General features: G+C 49.4%; 1 non-coding gene across 1 annotated transcript; it reads right to left on the bottom strand.

The window, feature by feature from the left end:
- Positions 1 to 4,969: 4,969 nt before the first annotated feature.
- On the bottom strand, positions 4,970 to 5,152 carry LOC119459807 (U2 spliceosomal RNA). The gene has a single exon (XR_005193812.1). It is a non-coding gene; the product is annotated as a U2 spliceosomal RNA (small nuclear RNA).
- Between the last annotated feature and the right edge of the window lie 15,563 nt (positions 5,153 to 20,715).

The following is a 20,715-nucleotide window of genomic DNA, read 5'->3' as shown; positions in this document are numbered from 1 at the left end:
ATCTTTGCGATTTTCCACACATCTAATTCTTTTAGTGCAGAGTTATTTAGGGACATACGAGACCCGTAGCCTGAAACCGTAGCAGGACCGGTTAAGCCCTTCCTAAAAGAATATTTTACAAAGCCAGTAATTGATGCACATGCATTTAATTGGCCCACTATTGGCTATAGCCGTTCCTCCAGTCAACTGAACTTGATCTTGGCGGCATTTGTAGTTATGCCAGGGCTGCCGGAAAAATTTTGCGTTCTTGTAAGGCGTACTCGTAAAGCTCGAAGCTCATGCACGCGTAATCTATTGCAAAACCGTGAATTATACATTACACTTCCAACTTCGCGTACCCGTTATCCAACCCTTACCCTTAGCATCGTCAAATACAAACGAGGTAGATTGTATAGTTCAGTGGAGGACAAAGGAGAATGAAAATACGTTTCTTCTATCACGCATGAAAAAAAAAAACTATAAACGGGGGTACAATCATTATTTCCCATGTTTGCATCAAGCGAGAAAGATCAAATTTTTCCACACCATACACTTAGCATCCGCTATGTTTTCACTATTTTAAATTGGTGTATTGTGGAATTTTTTTTAACATCTGGGAATATCGTAGATAACACAGCGCGACACTCTCGAATGCTTGAATAAGCAACGTTCTACAAGGCTATGAATAGCCTGCACTGGATAAACATTTACCGTTCGCCACTCACAAAATGATTCCCACTTCATCTAAATATAAGCACCGTGCCTCACATAGTTAATCGTAAACTGGAGAAAAGGAAGTACATGCCTTGTACAGCGCACCATACATGGTGGAGACGAATACTGAGGAATTATTTTCAACACAGATAATCAACCTACACACTCCAAGCTTTCGGAACTCGGCACCCTAAAGCGGCCTCCTTTTATACCCGTGCCACACGTGCAAAGTAAAGTGCACTTTGAGCGAGTGCACTTCAGCGCGTTGAGTGTCACTTTGGCGGTGCGCTGCTACACGAGAAAGAAAAGTGTTCTTTCAAATTGATGGTCATGGCAACCGGGAGTCAGACGGGAAGCATATATTTATTAATATAAAGATGTGTGCACGAAAACAGTTTATTATTGTTAGAAACAACATTTACAATCCACCTTTATAAGCGCCGGCAACGACGGAAACTTGACCAGCACAGTCAAAACGACTCGATCCGCCAAACAACTCCGCAGTCATTACCCGGCGTGGTCGCGAACAGCCCGAGAGCGAGAGTAGTTTTGTGCTGTTCTTATTGCTTTCTTGCGGTGTGGCACACATTTTATTATCTTGTAATTTTAGCAATTTAAACAATGTTATTAAAAATTACTCCTGACTCTTCTTTCAATATCACTTCATGTATCTTCCAGTATCTTCTAAGCATTGCTAACGAGTTCGCCGAACACACTCGCCGGCGAGTGCGCTCTGCAGTGAGTGTCACTAAGCGTTCCCGTGTGGCAGCCCGCGAATGACACTAGCCGCGAAGTGCACTCGCTCAAAGTGCACTTTACTTTTGCGCGTGTGGCACAGGTATTAGGCAACCGCAGGAAATGGGAAGCCTTTCATAAAACGCCTTAACACGGGCTGACAACCAGGGTTTATCAATGTTCATTTAACCCCTAAATTACACAGGAACGCCAAAATTTGCCTGCATATTGACCTTATTTTTCGTCGCATTTTCGCAAAATATAGACTCATCAGTTGTGTAGTATTTTCAGCAAAATAGTAAAAACTGGCACATGACGTTTTCGAGTGCATTTATAGTCGCATTGCCAACATCGCTGTAGTAACTGAATTTAATCCTGTGGATTTGTCCCTGCGTGTACGGGATAATTATTTTATTGCGATAGCAATTATATGGACACTTGAAGCAGATTTCGGCCGTCGCCGTCGTCGTTGCCTTCGCCGTCGGCGTGAGGTTCCGTATAAAGTCCAAGGGCAATAAAATCGTCGCCGCGTGCCGTATGCGAGTAAAGCCCGCGTGGGACGCGCGCTATCACGGAGAGCGAACGCACGGCGGAAACCAAACGCGACTTCCGTGGCGCGAAACGCCGTGGTGGTATGGAAGGGTGGGAGGGGGGGGAGACGCTTTGCTGCCGCACCAAATGCGTATCTTGCAACCGGGCGCAAGGGGAACTGGCGACACAATCTCCCACGAGAAAGGAGCAAAGCGGGAAGGCAGCGCGAGAGGGGGGGGGGGGGGGGGGGGGCTTCGCTCTGCCAACAAATGCGTTCATATACTTTGCGCTTTGCGCTTCGTTCTTTATTATTTTGCGCTGGTACGGGCTCCCGGTGTTCTCGCGCGCACCGTATCTTGCAAGCGATCTCCACACGGCTCTGACCTTTGTACGCGCTGTGACTTCGACCGCTCAGTTTCCGTTGAGGCGATAGACCGCACGAACCTTCGCTCGCTGCGGTGGTTGCGCTTGCTGCCTGCGTTTTGACAGTGGTTGTTTGCGGTCATCGAGTGTGATCTATTCATGTTTGCTTGTGCGCGCTGACACCACGCTTGTTAATTCAGTTAGTAAGTGAATGTGTCCAACTCTATGCAGCCGATAAAACTACTATCCCTACTCCGATAGCTCTCTGCGATAAAACGATAAAACAATATGAGTGCTGTGTTGGCGATTTTTCGTTTGTTTTCTTCGTGTCGTTGTTTTAATCGCGCTGTTTTGGGGCAACGAATCCTTGCCAGCCAGGCCAACTTAGCGCAGTACTTCAACTCTGGAGTTTGTGACAGTGATTTACTTTTTTAAAGAACTAATGACCTATTTGTGTTTTTTTAGAATTACTTCAGATATTTACCCATTTCGCTCACGCAAGCGTAGACCTCCGCGAATCTTTGCAATCCACTTCATTAGAAGCGCAATGGGAGAGACGAGCTACAATGCTGTAGAACGCGTATATGCTTCTGAGTCCGATTCCGACGCCCACAACTTTGAGTAGGTATGTCTTTATAGACATGTTCACGCGTTTGTTTCTTGTGGGGTTCATTAACTAGAGCGGCAATGCTTTTTCTGTTGGATTTCAACCGCAGGAAGTCACACTAGCGAGCCACCTAAAACAATGAGCAGCATGGGGACAGAGTCAGAGACGTCACATTGGAGACCACAATTTCCACAGTGGAAACAAGTGAGTAATCGAGTGACGCTAGTAGATGCGATTCATGGCTGTACTGTGCAGTTGATGGTGATGAATATCCAATACCATATTTCGAAAGGTAAGTGAACTTCGTATTTATTGAGCGCAGAGGAAAATGGGTAATATGAGAGGCTTGAGTTCTCGATTCGTTACAACCACACACAAAATAGACAATGAAGTCTGCAGAAGCTGGCTTCATTGAAACAGCGCGCCACCCCAAAAGCCATAGGACTGCTGGCGAATCAAAGTACTCTACTATCACACAAAGGAAGGCTCGTACATTTATGGGCAGTGAATAATGTAGTAATGACGCGCTTGTTGACAAAGCGTCGTGTCACGCGCCCAAAGGCGCAGGGATGGAGCTCACTCGAGGACCGCGCACACTCGCCGCCACAACGCTGGCGCCATGAGCAGCGCCCGCAACGGTGAGGCGCGTGCATGTCCCAAAGTGAACTTTCCGTGCCTCCGCTCCATTCGCCGTTTCAACTGTCCCGCGCCTCCAAAACTCCAGCGGATCACCTGACTTCCGACACTGGGCGCGCGTGAAGAAAGCGCTCACGAATCCACCAGATTTCTCGGCTTCGCCCTCGCATGCTCGCCCTTCGTCCTTAAATCCCGAGCAAATCAGCACAAAGGATCTCCAACAAACGGCGTTCTTGCCACCTATGCGCCTCCCACTTGGGATAGCAAGACGACGATTGAAACCTCGCCTCGAGTGCCCGTATAAGTGTTATAACAATAAATACAGAGCATGTAAAGATACAGGAGCCCCAGTCTATAATTCATAAGTGCCAAGAAATTCTGCCGTGAACTTTTGCATTTGAGCCGCAACAGCCCTTCGTCGAGCCCTTTCAAGAGGTAATACACCTTGCTTTGGCGCATCATAACTTTATAATGTTTTTCTAGAGGGAGCGGCGTTTCGATGCATATCGGAACACCGATAGAGCCAAACAAAATGTTCATATCATGCAAGTGTACCAGCGTGCTGCTTTCCCAGAGGCCAACCACTGTCGCAGCCATATCTCCTGAATAATTTCATATCACTTCTCTGTTCTACAGGATTCTATTTCTATAGGCGAAGCTGCTCGCTGTTGCGTAAATTACAGGCATAATGGTTTCCTTCGCCTGATAAAAGCCAACACCGTTGCTTTATTTCAGCTACGACTACGCCCTCTATGACAGAGATGCCGATGACAGCACAGGAGACAACGGAGACTACGACCATCCCTTTGTCCGCAAATTACACCACAGGTAAGCCGCTGATACGTGTCTATATACCATTTTCATAGTATTTGGCTGTAGCGAAGCGACTGTGTACTGCAGCTTGCTCAGAGAAATAACCACAGCAGTCTTCACAACCGATGCAGCGAACCGAAAAAAAGTTGAGCCACCTCCTGCATTTCATGAGAAGGTTATCAGCGAAATTGCATTTTGAAAGCAACCTTTATGAAGTATCGACTGACACCTCTTTACAATAAGGGGTACTTACACATATTATCTTCGTTGCATAAAGTCTACTCACATGCTTCATGTCGATAAGAGGACGATGCTTAGCAAAGACGAAGGTTGGAATACCTTAGTTTGATACTAATTTTATTGTGGAAATGCTCGGTGGCCGGCGCCATCAATGATATTGTGACGTCAGGACAAAGAGAAAGATTTACGGTCACCCTGTATGAAAATAGTATGAATAGGAAAATATGTTGTCTATAAAAATTATTATTGGAGTGAAGCTGTTTACCTCTAGCCCCCGTATGCATGCCCCGCATGCATTCGCAGGAGGGATACCCTGGTCGGCTTACGTCCGCATCAATGCGCGTGAACAGGAATGCGTGGGCTGAACCCAGAGGTAGTGAAATACCGGGCCAAGCCGCGGCGGAGGTGAAGGAGGCTTCAAGCGCTACGCCAACTTTCAAATATACATTTGATATCTGGGGTCCAAATAGCACCACATGACTTCGACGGTGTGAGAGAAACACTATATATATATATATATATATATATATATATATATGATAAAGTGCACTTAGGTTAGCAAGTTGTTGGCCTTCCTGCGCTTTATTTGTTCTAAATCCTGTTTGACAAATAATGCAAAGAGGGAAGAGTGTGGCGACGGCGCCTTTACACGTGGCCTGCGCTTCTGTGGTTATTGGCCTCGTGCGTTACCGATGGCGGCGCTGCGAATGGCGCTGCCATGACGTCAGATGGGGGTCTCGCCTTTGCCGTCTGCTGCGCTCCGGCTAGAATAGCTTCATTTTCAAGCGTTTGCTCGCGCTCTGACTGCGTGCTCGCGTAGCACGGCGCTCTCCAATTACCATTTGTATTATTTTAGGGTTACTTTTATTATTGCTGGCACTGTGAGGACAACCAACCTTGTATGTTAAATGTATCTTCGATATAACCGCCTGATGTGACCACTCAGTGGCGCTGGCGGTGGGCTCTTTAGCTCGAGGTCGCTGATTCGACCCCTTCCATGGCGGCTGCATTGAAATGGGGGCGAATTGCAAACAGGCTCGTGTGTACTTAGATTTAGAAGCTCGGGGGGGGGGGGGGGGGCTCAAGAACTCCAGGTGGTCAAAATTAATCCCGAGTCATACACTACTTGCCTGATAATCATATGTGGTGTGTTTGGTGCGTAAAATCTAAGAATTTATTTTTGCATATATTTTAATTATTGATATAAGCCCATCTCTCGCGGGCAGGAACATGGTCTCCTGACTCAGTCCATAAAACATCGTTCCGAGCCAGTAATGAGAATCGTCACAGCTTTGGAAATGAATCGCGATCGCAAATTTTGCGTTGACAAAGCGACATTGTAGTTAATGCGAATTTCATATTTTGCTTGTAATTCCAGTAACTTGCGGTTCCAGATGTAAAACTTTTTCTGACAACAAAAGGCTCGTTATTTTACTGAGATGCGGTTCACCTTGAACATCAGTGGGAAAGCACACACTATCGTTCGCCAATTTGCCAAGCATGCTTTGCACTATTTTCTTGCAAATTAATCGCATTACAACTTTCTAATGCAGAAAAAAATGTTTGTTTAGGTGAGCATAATACTATTTCCGTTCAACGCCGTGTCCGACTTCTGAAGCCACTCGGAAAACAATATTATATCATCGTAATGATAGGAATATGTTATAAAAGTACTGCAAGGCTTGTAAACTTTTCGCCTTTATTCGTCTGCCTCCCCCCCCCTTCTCCCCTTTTTCTTTTTCTTTGTGTGTTTAGAGAGCTCCGGCAACTTTTTCGGTATAGTTCCCGGCAAACCTAAAATTATCAATTTTCTTGTTTTACTTACGAATAGGTATGGCCCGCTTGCAAGGCAACATATATTTTAAACGGTGATCTAATAAAAGGTTGCCACCTTTTTTAGTTAGGCGATAGCAGTCATTATCATCTCTGGACGAATCTAGCCCGGGGAATATGCACGCTAGCCGCGGTAGGAACAAGGTAAGAAAGGGTTACGCTGAGCCGACTAACATGCAAACATGCAGCGATGAGCTGTGTCACGGTGGAAGTAATTCATTCTCATTAAAATTATGCGAAGGTCGGTACTGCAGCTCAAGGCTACGTAATTTTGTTTTGCTCACTAATTTTATTCGCCCTTGTATCAGACGTTCCAGACCACCTTTTATTGCGATAGCAATTATATGGACACTCCAAAGCAGATTTCTGCCGTCGGCGTCGCCGTCGCGTGAGGTTCTGTATGACGTCAAAGGCGATGAAATTGTCGCCGATGATGATGATGATGATGATGATAAGTGGTTCTTGAGGGAAAGGAAGGTTGACGCTATCTTCTGCAGCCCTTGAGGGAGCACGCTCAGCGCCAAGTGTCGCCGCGTGCCGAACGCTGTATGTGCGAGTGAAAGGGCGCGAGGGACGCGGGCTCTCACGGGGAGTGAACGCACGGCGGAGAACAAACGCGCGTTCTGCGCCGTGCTTCATTAAGGGCTGCAGAATTAAGCGTCTCTTTCCTCCTTTACAATCACCATATATGTAGAGTAAGCGCGACTTCTTCAGACACGCGAAAGGCCGTGGGGGGGGGGGGGGGGGGGAGGGGGAGGCGTCGTTTAGCTGCGGCATAAAATGCCTATTTATATAAAAACGTTGTGAGGCGAGAAGGTGGGAAAGACTTCCGACGCTGCTCGACGAGTGTCCCGTTCTGATCTCGTCGAAAAGCTCCGAGCCGCCCCCAGAGGCTCCGGCACAGTCACCAACGCCGCGCGCGTTTCGTGCGAACGCGGGCAAAACGCCGACGGCGCCGTCAACAGTTCTGTGTGTTGCCGGTGCTGCTGCATGTCCAAGTTTGTACAGCTGATAAAACTACTATCCTTACTCCGTATAGCTCTCTACAAATTTGCTATCGCAATTGATGCTTCGCCTTTCGGGTGAAACTGCGACATTTTTTGTTGCAATGCGGCTAAAGCAGTGCATGCATCAACGTACCACAGTGAACACCTAGTTTCTTGAGAATGGCATCAAACTTCTTTCGTGATATGCTTAACTCGTTGGGCAGCAACAAAATCGGCATGTTTGTGGGAAACGGAGTGGGCGACCGAACACGCAGCACGCGCTCAACAGACAAACACGCTATTACAGAGCAGGCACCGTAGCTGAAGGCCAAATCCCGCAGTCCATTGTCAAAAGATGGCCGTCAAATTACTATGAATGCGCCATGAAAACGGGACAGAAATGGTCATTGTATGCACACTGATGACTAGCAAACGACGCCAATAGCAATCCACACTGAGCGCGGTGACGACTACTCGGCTAGATTTCGCAGGGAATAGTCTCCTGGAACATTTCGTATATATATCATACGGGGTTAAAAAAACCTGCAGACTCGCTTCTCAAAAACTCGAGCAGAACAGGGCGGCAGACAGCTTCCAGCTGCCTTCACGTAGCGAGCGCGCCAACGGAGTCCCCCTCAATGACGTCACACGCGAGAGGGCGCCACTCGTGGATCTCAGGGCGAATAACGTGACGCGCGTCGGAGGTTCCGGCGCTGCTGCAGCAGCGCTTGCGCCAGATGGCGGTGCTTCTTTCGGCGTAGTGTGGTGCTGTATGAAAAAAAAAAAAAAACATGTATGATTTCCTAATGTATGCAGCCCGTGTATGCAACCTAAACAGCTTCGCTTGTAATCCGTGCCCAGATGAATGTTGCGGACCCACGAATTTTTTTTTTCTTTCAAAGATACGTTAGGCCCTTATTGTTGCTGCCGTCACGTGAAATAGCTGCAGTGATGCAGGAATTCTTCGAGCCAGTGTTTGATGACATTCTGACGCTTCCAGCTACTGGGTTCAGAAACTGAAACTGATTCCTTGGAACGAGGAATCAGTTTCAGGTGAAGAAAAACTAGCCCTTCAGTGGCATCGCCAGCTCCTCGTGACAGCTAGCGGGCTTCCATAACGGATAACACTTTAGTCAAGGCTGCGGCGTCATTTTCCCCCGACAATAAATGCTATTGCATTTGCTGGAGGTGCTGGCTCTTCATGAATTCTGAAACTCCGCAGTTGAACGCTAACCTCTGACAACTCAAGCCCGACCCCGCCGGCTTTGACCGAGTTTCTTGTTGCGTGTGCACTACGCAATTAAATATATATATATATATATTTTTGGCTCTCTGACGTAAACGGTTCATGGCGCACTGACAGTATCTGTTCTAGGTTTTAACTACTTCGGTCTTTACTTAAACCAACAAAATGACCACTTCAAATATCGTGTGAGCACTCCTTTACTGTGCTGAGATAAGACTTCTTGTACTTTATATGGATAGTGTCCAGGTCCAGCGTCCAGCGACTGCTTCCTCAAAATTAGAAAGCCGATATCGAAGGCAATGTTTTTGCGGGGTGTGTGCGCCGGAATTAATTGCACAGTCGAAAACCTGTCATAGCCGCCTTGTTATAGACATAATCTATGGCACGTTCGCTTCAATCCTTTCCATAATTACTACTGAAACGATTACTTAGAATAGTCGTTCCCGCATATGAAATCCATATGAATTTGACACCATTAATCATCTCGTCTTGTCTAACAAACTCGAAGCATACGGTGTTTCAGGTCCGGCCTTCAAATTTTCAAAAAGTTACCTACTGAACAGAAATCACACGGTATACATATCGGGCTCTTTCTCCGCCAATAAAACAATTACCCAGGGGCGCCTCGAGGCTCATTACTTTTTTTACTGTATATCAATAATCTCCCTGACAGCATACATTTGGCTCACTGCGTTTTATATGCCAACGATACGACTATTTCCTTTAGTGATACATGCATTAATGCTGTCGCTACCAAATTAAATGATCTTCTGTGTAGCTTGTCCAAGTGGTGCCACGAAAATGATTTACTTATAATTCAAATAAATCTAAATTTATTTTTAAATCACCTCTACGTAAGTTAACCTCATTACCATGCATCAGAATTGACTGGCATTTCATAAGTGTCAGTGATAATGTATCATTCCTTGGCGTTCACCTCAATGCTAACCTTAAGTTCGTTAACCATATTGCTCACATTAGTAAGGTGGCAGCATTCGGCATTCGGGCGTTGCTTAAAGCACGCTCATATGGGGCTCTTGCGTTGCCCAGGGGGCGCTGCGAAAATGGTGCTAAAAAGGGCCCTCAATCCGAAACTGGGTAGTACAAAGCTCGGTCGTCTGCTTCGGGAAGCACGTTTGCAATATGGACCTGCCACTTTCGGTTGTGTTGTACCACGGCTTGCAGCGAATATCGGGCGCCGAAGATTTTTCCATGCTTGGCATGCCGCGTAAAGGCAAGAAATTATGCAACGCCGAATACGTGTACGCCGTTCAAGAAATAAGCGGCGAAGTTTTCGCGCGGTGTCAATCGCGAGTGAAGTGAGTCACGCACGTGCGAAGTTGAACTTCAGGTAAGGTTTGCACGCTGCTAGATTCAGGCGCACAAACGCGAAGAAATGCTTTCTATAAATGAATTCACAGCAGCGATAAGCAGACATGTGTACGGAACTGCTCGAGCGCACGATCGTACGCGCCGCGACGGCAGCGGTCTTTCGACATGCCGCGAAACGGCGGGTCTCCTGCAATCTTTGTTGACGGCATGCCACTAGACAAGTAGTTATGCCTGCGCTGTAGTAGCGGCCATCTGTCTAGCAATTGATAAATAACTAATGCAATGCATATAAGCTCTCAGTAACGTACGTACGTGCGAATCGCGCTGCAGCGCGTGCTCGTGCACTGCTCGCTTGATGTAGCTTTTAATGACAGCGCTCGAACATCGATGTGCTGTAATCAATACTACCTTGCTGTGCTGCCTCAACGTGCTGGCTTGAGGTCAAGGATGAGCACATTCAACTCTCGAACCTGTGCTGCTTGTAGTGGGGTAGTGAATTGTCACCGAATCAGCCCGACCATTTTTGGTCATTTGCACACACCTGGTCACTTCACCACTTCGCACCAGTCGAATTGTCAATTGTCGCTGCGGCCGGGTCTCGAATCGTGAATCACCAGCCATGCCTGCTGCTATTTCGGTCCTCCATTTCGCTTACCCAGCGCGACGAACTGCAGTTATCCAGCGCGCCCGACGCTCCGCAGCGTGAGGCCTTGAAGGAAAACGGTAGAATCTGATGTTGGGATTCAGGCCTTCTTGTTCATGGCAGCCCACGACGCAGAGTAACGACGGTGACGCGTTTTCGAGGCTGAGCTAGGACTCTCCGGATCGGCGTCGCCGATGTCTTCTGCTTCCATCATGACGTCCCACGGCACACGGAGAGTCCGTTTTCGTAAAAGTATAGGCTGCGGCCAGCTCGCAGCCTGGTCTTCATGGTCTGTGAGAAGTGACGAGCCTTTTCGCACTCGAAACAGGGCAGAAAAAAGTGCGAATCGACGCAAAACTCGGGCTCGAAACGTGCTTCGCCACAGCCAGGGCTCAGTACTACCCAAGCTGGTACTACCCAGATGACGTTTTTCGCCGCCACCAGGCACCGCTACTATACCTCAAACTCCAGCGCAAGACACCCATTTCTCTCATCAGAGCCTGCTTTGTCTTTACTTCGCTCTTATGTATTCTCATATCACTTATATGGCATTGTATCATGGGGACATACTTATCTGTATAATCTTTCATCTCTTCGGCATTTACAAAATCGAGCTATTCGGATTATTTTGCACTGCTCTCACGATGGCAGCGCCACTGCTCTTTTTCGCTGCAACAACATCTTAACTATTAAAACCTATTTCGGTTCAGTCTAATTTTGTTGTTATATAAACAATTAAAAAATCAACTTGCTATCAATTTCATTGATTCTGAGCTTTTAGTAAATGTCCTAAAAGAGTTGACTGTTGGGCTAGTTGGTGTTTAGACATAGGAACCATTGTTAAAAGCGCAACACCACACAACGCAACATAAGACCAGACGTGCACAGGCGCAAACTGACAACTGATTTATTGAAGGCAGATCTCCAGCTATATTGACACGTACACATGTTTATCTTTCACCGGTGGCCGCTTTCAACATTGGCTGACAAATGTTAAACGTTATCGCTCGGCGCAGGACGCGCCTGCATTGGAAGCTTCTCGGACGTTATCAATGCTTCTATCCGTCGTCTGTGGTCACCGACGCCCATGTAATCTGATTGTATGAGCGACGCGAATTGTCTAGAACTTTCTGGAAGACACGCGGGCATCAGGGATTAATCTGGAACCTTCGATGACTCAGGTATAAAAGCCGACGCGTTTCGCCGCTGATCAGATTTCGACGATCGCCGACTGTGTTCGCCGCTATCGTTGTGCTTCAAGTGTAACTTGCTTTTGTGGGCACAGGTTCGCCCAATAAAGAATCAGTTTCGTCATTCCCAGTTTTACGACTGTTTGCTTCATCGTCACTACTACGTGACATCTGGTGGAGGTGCTTTTATGTCCTTGTACCGGACCCCCCCGTCCAGCCGTGAGCCAAGCCCACACCGTCTAGAAGACGTCGACGCCTACCCCGACCAGCGAGCTAGTCGCAGGCTACTGAACCTGCCACCGGAGTACGAACCCCTACCTGAGAAGACCAAGAGGACAAAAGTCATGACCTCGGCAGCAGCTACCATGACAGCCCCTGTGCCAACATCTGCGGTCGTGATGCAACAATCCAGGGAGCCGCCGACTTTCCGCGGTTCGCCATGTGAAGACGCCGAAAGCTGGCTGGAGGCATACGACCGGGTCGCTACGTTCAACAAGTGGGACTGCGACGAAAAGCTGCGCCATGTTTACTTCTCTCTTGAAGATGGCGCCAGAACCTGGTTCGAGAATAGGGAACGTTCACTAACAACCTGGGACCTCTTCCGAGCCGCCTTCCTGGACACCTTCACGAGCGTCGTCCGTAAAGAAAGAGCTGCAGCCTTGCTGGAAAACCGTGTACAGCTCCCGAATGAGGGCATCGGTATGTACACTGAAGAAATGACTCGATTGTTCCGGCACGCCGATCCAGCTATGCCCGAAGACAAGAAAGTTCGCTTGCTCATGCGGGGAGTTAAGCAGGAGCTATTCGCCGGACTGGTACGGAATCCACCAACAACAGTCCAAGACTTTCTCTCGGAGGCTACGACGATCGAGAAAGCACTGGACATGCGCAACCGGCAATACAATCGCCGTTCGACGCCACACTACGCCGAAGTCCAAGGACTTTCCGACGACCTACGAGACACCATCAGGGCGATAGTACGCGAAGAGCTGCGGAAGTTGCTACCGTCGTCGCAGCCTCAAGTTGCTTCCATCGCCGATATCGTGCGGGAGGAAATCCAGCAATCGCTAGGACTTCCCGAATCGCCGCAACCCCAGCCGGAAGCGATGACATACGCCGCCGTCGCCCGTCGTCAAGGCCCCCCTCCGCGCTCGCGCCAGGGCCCCGTAACGCCGCAATTCCGTCGCCCAGCGCCGCCGCCGCAGCCAGCACGCCCGCCCGTCGCCCAGCGCAGCTACCCGAGAAAAACGGACATTTGGCGCGCCCCCGACCACCGCCCGCTCTGCTATCACTGCGGGGAAGCCGGCCATGTCTACCGCCGATGCCCATACCGCGAGATGGGCCTACGAGGGTTCGCCGTCAACGCGCCACGTCCACAGCTTGGCGAGCGACCACGTGACATCGCCGACTACCTCGCCGGAGCTCAGTGGCAACCACGACGACCCTCACGCTCGCCGTCACCAGGCCGCTACATCTCGCCCCATCGCCGTCAGTACACCGGTCCCACTCGGGGCCGATCTCCCAGTCCTTACCCGGGAAACTAAAGGCAGCAACCGATGGAGGTGCGGTTGCTGTACGACGCAATACCGAAGATCCTCCGCCGCCGACGAAGAAGATTCGCGAATCACCACGACGAGGTATCAGCACACCGCCTGGCAAGAGCCCTAACGACAACACTTCGCCGCCGAAAGAAGACCTACCGACGCGACGTAGCAGCAGCGGAGCAAGCCGACGCAGCCGTGATCCGACGCCACGACTTAACCGCAACGCCAGACGACGGTCTACCGACTTAGACGTGCTAATCGATGGTCATCACGTCACTGCTCTCGTCGACACTGGAGCCGACTATTCCGTCTTCAGTGGCCCGTTCGCCGCCAAGTTGAAGAAGGTGAAGACTGCCTGGCAAGGACCCGATATCCGTACAGCGGGAGGCCACCTAATAACGCCGGCTGGAATCTGCACAGCACGAGTCACTGTGAACAACCGCACTTACCCGGCGAGCTTCGTAATCCTGCAGCACTGCTCCAGGGATGTCATCCTAGGCATGGACTTTCTAAACCAACACGGTGCAGTCATCGACTTAAGGTCCAAGTCGGTAACGCTTTCAACGCACAACGCGATACCACCGGATACAGACATCAGTTACCATGCCTTGAATGTGCTAGAAGAACAAGTCACCGTTCCGCCTCGCTCCAGCGTAATGATTTCCGTCGGTACCGAAGTGCCTGCAGACATGGAGGGCGTCATCGAGGGCGATCATCACTTACTGCTCGACCGTGAAATTTGCGTCGCTAGAGGCATAGCTGAGCTACGTGCAGGGAAAGCAAGGGTGATGCTCACGAACTTCAGCCCCGAATACAAGCACATTAACAAAGGCACCACGGTCGCCTACATCGACGAAATAGTACAAGCCAGCAGTGCTTTCGCCTTCACGGATTCCAGTGCACCTGCAACGACGACTATAGTACCTGAACCAACTTTCGACGTCAATCAGAACCTTCCCAGGCATAGGAAAGAACAACTAAAAGCTCTGCTCCTGCAATACAAGGACTGCTTCTCGTCGTCGTCAAAAGTTCGACAAACCCCTGTCGCCAAGCACCGCATCATAACCGACGAAAATGTCCGCCCACTCCGTCAGAGCCCGTACCGAGTTTCGGCGCGCGAACGCGAGGCCATAAGGCAACAAGTCGACGAAATGCTACGCGACGACATCATCCAGCCGTCCAAGAGTCCGTGGGCGTCCCCCGTGGTGTTAGTGAAGAAGAAGGATGGAACCCTACGTTTCTGCGTCGATTATCGTCGCCTCAACAAGATCACGAAGAAGGACGTATACCCCCTCCCACGGATTGACGACGCCTTGGATCGACTCTACAACGCAAAGTATTTTTCGTCGATGGACCTCAAAACCGGCTACTGGCAAATCGAAGTCGACGAGAGGGACCGGGAGAAGACTGCCTTTATAACACCAGACGGACTGTTCGAGTTCAAGGTCATGCCGTTTGGTCTTTGCTCGGCACCTGCGACTTTCCAACGCGTCATGGATACAGTACTGGCAGGCTTGAAGTGGCAGACTTGCCTCGTGTATTTGGACGACGTCGTTGTGTTTGCCTCAAGCTTCGAAGAACACCTGCGGCGCCTTGAAACAGTTCTTCAAGCTATCAAGACCTCCGGACTCACGTTGAAGCCAGAAAAGTGCCGCTTCGCATACGAGGAGCTCTTGTTTTTGGGCCATGTCATCAACAAGTCTGGAGTGTGCCCTGACCCACAGAAAACGGCGGCCATCACTGACTTTCCTCCGCCCGCCGACAAGAAGGCAGTGCGTAGATTTCTTGGCCTGTGCGCCTATTACAGGCGCTTCGTCAAGGATTTTTCACGGATCGCCGAGCCACTGACGTACCTCACGAAGGCCGACGTCGAGTTCAAGTGGGAGACGCCGCAAATCGAAGCATTTGAAGAACTGAAGCGACGCCTACAATCGCCGCCCATCCTTGCGCATTTCGACGAAAACGCCGATACCGAAGTCCACACCGACGCAAGCAGCGTAGGACTCGGCGCCGTGCTTGTGCAGAGGACTGACGGACTAGAAAGGGTTGTAAGTTACGCTAGCCGGTCGCTATCGAAGGCGGAATCAAATTATTCCACAACAGAAAAGGAGTGCCTCGCCATCATCTGGGCTACATCAAAGTTTCGCCCCTACCTCTATGGCAGGCCCTTCAAAGTTGTGAGCGACCACCACGCCTTGTGTTGGCTAGCTAACTTGAAGGATCCTTCAGGTCGCCTCGCACGATGGAGTCTGAGACTTCAAGCATTCGACATCACCGTCGTTTACAAGTCCGGGCGAAAGCACTCTGACGCCGACTGCTTGTCTCGCGCCCCCGTCGAACCGCCGCCACAGGATGACCAGGATGACGACACTTTCTTGGGACCCATCAGTGCCGACGAATTCGCCGAACAACAGCGAGCCGACCCGGAACTAAGGAACCTTGTAGATTACCTGGAAGGCAAGACCGTCACTGTGCCGAAGGTGTTCAGGCGAGGATTGGCGTCGTTTTTCTTGCAAAACGACATTCTCCTAAAGAAGAACTTCTCGCCTCTCCGAGCCAACTACCTCCTCGTGGTACCCTCAGCATTGCGTCCAGAGGTTCTGCAAGCTCTCCATGACGACCCAACGGCTGGACACCTCGGTTTTTCCCGCACGCTCGCGAGGATACAAGAAAAATACTACTGGCCTCGCCTCTCTGCCGACGTCGCCCATTACGTAAGGACATGCCGAGACTGTCAGCGACGCAAAACACCGCCGACAAGGCCAGCCGGACTTCTACAGCCGATCGAGCCACCTCGCCGACCGTTCCAGCAGATTGGGATGGACTTACTGGGGCCTTTTCCGACGTCGACGTCCGGGAATAAATGGATCGTCGTAGCTACGGACTACCTCACCCGCTACGCCGAAACAAAAGCCTTGCCCAAAGGCAGTGCTGCCGAGGTAGCCCGATTCTTCGTTGAGAACATCCTCCTGCGTCACGGTGCCCCAGAAGTCCTCATCACCGACAGAGGTACTGCCTTTACGGCAGAACTAACTCAAGCCATCCTGCGATACAGCCACACAAGCCATCGCCGGACCACCGCCTACCACCCGCAGACGAATGGCCTCACCGAGCGCCTAAATAAGACCATCGCCGACATGCTGGCAATGTACGTCGACGTCGAACACAAGACGTGGGATGCCATCCTTCCGTACGTGACCTTCGCATACAACACGGCCGTGCAAGAAACGACGCACATGGCGCCGTTCAACCTGGTCTACGGAAGGAACCCGGCAACGACGCTTGACGCCATGCTACCGGACGTCACCGACGAAGAAAATCTCGACGTTGCCACCTATTTGCAGCGTGCCGAAGAAGGTCGACAGCTCGCCCGACTGCGCATCAAGAACCAGCAGAGGACCGACAGCCGACACTACAACCTTCGACGACGCTACGTCGAGTACCAGCCCGGTGACCGTGTTTGGGTCTGGACTCCGATACGCCGACGAGGACTTAGCGAGAAGCTGTTACGTCGCTATTTCGGACCATATAAGATCACCCGACGTATTGGCGCACTGGACTATGAGGTCGTGCCAGACGGCATTTCGCAATCACAGCGGCGCCGGGCACGACCTGAAGTCATCCACGTGGTGCGTCTTAAGCCTTTCTACGCCCGCTGACAAACTTAGGTACTTTGTTACTTTGTTATTGTTTTTTGTTATTTTGTTTATTACGCATGGTTTTGTTTTCGCTTTCGTGTTTGTTTGTAGCATCGGGACGATGCTTTTTAAGGGGAGGGTATTGACACGTACACATGTTTATCTTTCACCGGTGGCCGCTTTCAACATTGGCTGACAAATGTTAAACGTTATCGCTCGGCGCAGGACGCGCCTGCATTGGAAGCTTCTCGGACGTTATCAATGCTTCTATCCGTCGTCTGTGGTCACCGACGCCCATGTAATCTGATTGTATGAGCGACGCGAATTGTCTAGAACTTTCTGGAAGACACGCGGGCATCAGGGATTAATCTGGAACCTTCGATGACTCAGGTATAAAAGCCGACGCGTTTCGCCGCTGATCAGATTTCGACGATCGCCGACTGTGTTCGCCGCTATCGTTGTGCTTCAAGTGTAACTTGCTTTTGTGGGCACAGGTTCGCCCAATAAAGAATCAGTTTCGTCATTCCCAGTTTTACGACTGTTTGCTTCATCGTCACTACTACGTGACAATATATATACATCAAGCAGATGTACAACAACCCCCGGAACATCAAACTATTCAAAATGCAAACATTACAGCTTTAACGCGTCATTAGAGTGTCCTGAACACTCTTCACCTGCTCCTGATTAGACTCCAACTTTCAGGCCGTGTTTTGCCCAAACTGCTTCTGCCTACATTTTTCACTAAAATTACCATTCGGGGCAAAAAGTGGTCGACAGATGCTTTCTTCTCCTTTGTTATATAGTCTGGGTTGCGCTCTAGGACAGAGTGCAGCGCCCTGGGGCGTCGGCCGCAAACTTGTGCCCGCATGGTCACGGGCTCGAATACACAGCTTGTTGTCACACTGAACGAAACGTCGTTCATGGTTCTTTTTACAGCCTCCCTTTTCCTCGGCACAGGTGGTGCGACGGCTAAGCTGAGCGAGCTTCTGGGGGACCGAGAAAGCCAACGGCACGTTGAACCGGCTAGCCACTTTTTTCAGGCTATGTGTGACCTTGTGTATGTACGGCACCACTTCTGGCCTCTGGAAGCCCACCAGGGGCTTCGCGGCATCTGGGTTGCAACGGTGCTTTATCTTAAGAAGCGTCTCAGCCACAGACAAGACGACCGAACCAGGGAAGCCGGCTGAAAACAGCCTCCCCAATTGAAGGTTAAAACTATCCTGCACCTTGTGAATGCACGACTTCCGAAATGCTGAATCTAAACAAAGAGTTGCGATGCCTCTCTTTACCGTTTTTGAGTGAGCTGAATTGTACGGAAGGAGCTCTTTTTGTGCACGCGGAGAGTACGCCCAGCAAACATGCCTTTCGTTGAACGTCAATCGCAAATCTAAAAACTGAAGCTTACTTTCGTCTGGACGTTCAAAGGTGAAGGTTAGCCCTTTTCCATGATTTCTAAACTCTTCTAGAACACACTTCAGCGCATGCTCATACGAGGATGAGCACTTGTTAAACAGAACTAAGAAGTCGTCCACATAACGAAAAACTTTAAGGTCCTTGTCACTGTAAGAAGAATTAAAACGATCGTGTAAAGAGCGATCGATGGTTGATAAAAAGATATGACACAACACAGGCGCGATACATGAACCAATACAGATGCCTTACTTTTGAAGATAAATCTGGTCGTCAAATTTGATAAAAGTGGACTGGAGGTAAAATTCCAAAAGGGCTAGAAGGTTTTCTACAGACATGCCGGCGCCATTTTGGAACGCAACCGCACCATTTTCATCAATGCATTCTTTAACTGCGAGAAACAGTTCACTATGGGGCACCGCGTAAAAGAGATCTTCCACGTCGACAGAAAACGCAAAACCAATATCATTGTTGCCTTCAAGAAAGTTCACTACATCAGCGGAACTTTTCGTGAGGAACGGATCAGTTATCACGAGGTTATTTAGGGTTTTAAGCAGAAACTTACTGACGCAATGCTGCCACGTGCCCCGTTCGATCACAATGGTACGTAATGGGGCATCGGGTTTATGCGTCCTAACGCTAAAGAAGACGTTCAGCGCAGCACTATCACTGTTTGTGATATCTCTGGCGAGCTTAAGAAGATCTAGGCTCTTGCAAAGTTCCACGGCTTTACTTTTTACTCTTGCCTTGCCTTTCTTCACGCAAAAGAAATTCTTATTGACAGCCACAGCAGCTTTTTCATAGTACATAGTTTTGGGTAAGACAACGAAACCGCCTACCTTATCTGCCTGTAAAACGCACAATTCATTGTTTTTAAAGAACTTCACAACACGTTTCAGACTATCTTTAGCACCCCTTGAATCCATCCGCTTTACATTCTTGGCGAGACAGTCCATTCCTTCCAAAAGACAGCGTTCACGATCTTCCTGAGGTGCCCTCTCTGCAATTCTTCGGTTCAAAGCTGCAAGTTCGTGGGGAGGCACACACGGTTCTAGTCCAAACTTAGGACCCTTCTCTAGAATATCTGTAAAGTTGCCTGTTGGTATATATAGCTGGAGATCGGCTTTCAATAAATCAGTTGTCAGTTTGCGCCTGTGCTCGTCTGGTCTTATCTTGTGTTGTGTGGTTTTGCGCTTTTAACAATGGTTCCTATGTCGCAAGAGGTGTATCACATACTCAAGCGACCTCCCATAAACCAGGGAGAGGCCGACGTCGATAACCGAAGGCACTTGCTATGGATCCCGGCACACACTGGACTGAGCACCCCCAACGAAGCGGCTCACCGCGTTGCTCGAGGCCTCACTCACCGAGCATCATCGGAGGAAGAGCCCCCGCGGGGTACTGCAAACGTCTGGGCGTGGGAGGATCGTTTGACCAGGTTCCACGACATCACGACACACTACCAGTTACAGAGACGCATACCCATTCCCTCACGCTAGGTTAGACAGGGCGCAAGCAGTACACTACAGGCAATTACAAACTGATTCTTACATAAACCCAAGGCTCATGCACGCCATGTATCCAGACATGTACACTACAAACAGATGCACATCCTGTGGCGAGGCTGCCACACTTAATCACATGTTATGGGAACGTCAGGACATAACAAACAATTCGGGCAGTGCCGACACCTCCGTCTCTTCCACCGCCAGCCGCCGCTCGCGTTGGAAGACCGCACTGCTCAGCTCGAACCTGACAGTACAGCTCTGGGCCATCCAGCGAGCCGAGGAAGCCGCTTCGAGACAAGGTCTCGGAGCCGCGTCCGCGGCGGGTGCCCAGACCCACTAAAAATACGCCGGACTCAAATCTTATCGATTTGATAATAAAGTTTACGTTCTTCTTCTTTTGACAATGAGATACGCAAAATAAAAGAAGGCAAAAACAAAAACAAAGAAAATTTTGTGTAACTAGAGTAGTGTGCCAACGAGCAGTCAGACTAACTGAAGGGTGAAAAATGAGGTTATTATCAAGGTCAGAAAAATACAATGTTACTAACGAATTTGGAGAAACAAATTTCAGTGAAATGAATACTGATCTGATAGGTAGAATAAAGTTACAATAATTAACAGGGTAATCGTCTTGTTTCTGTTAAAAATTGAAACACTCGCAACAAACGTCTCTGTAACAATAGCCGAGGGTGGAGGCCCCAAATGATAATAATACTGGTGTATTATTATCATTTTGCAGTAATATTCAACCAATTTTGCAGAGT

This window comes from Dermacentor silvarum, chromosome 7 (assembly GCF_013339745.2).
Source record: "Dermacentor silvarum isolate Dsil-2018 chromosome 7, BIME_Dsil_1.4, whole genome shotgun sequence".
NCBI classification, from domain to species: domain Eukaryota; kingdom Metazoa; phylum Arthropoda; class Arachnida; order Ixodida; family Ixodidae; genus Dermacentor; species Dermacentor silvarum.
The sequence above is the reverse complement of the archived record's forward strand: the minus strand, read 5'-3'. Positions and strand labels throughout refer to the sequence as shown.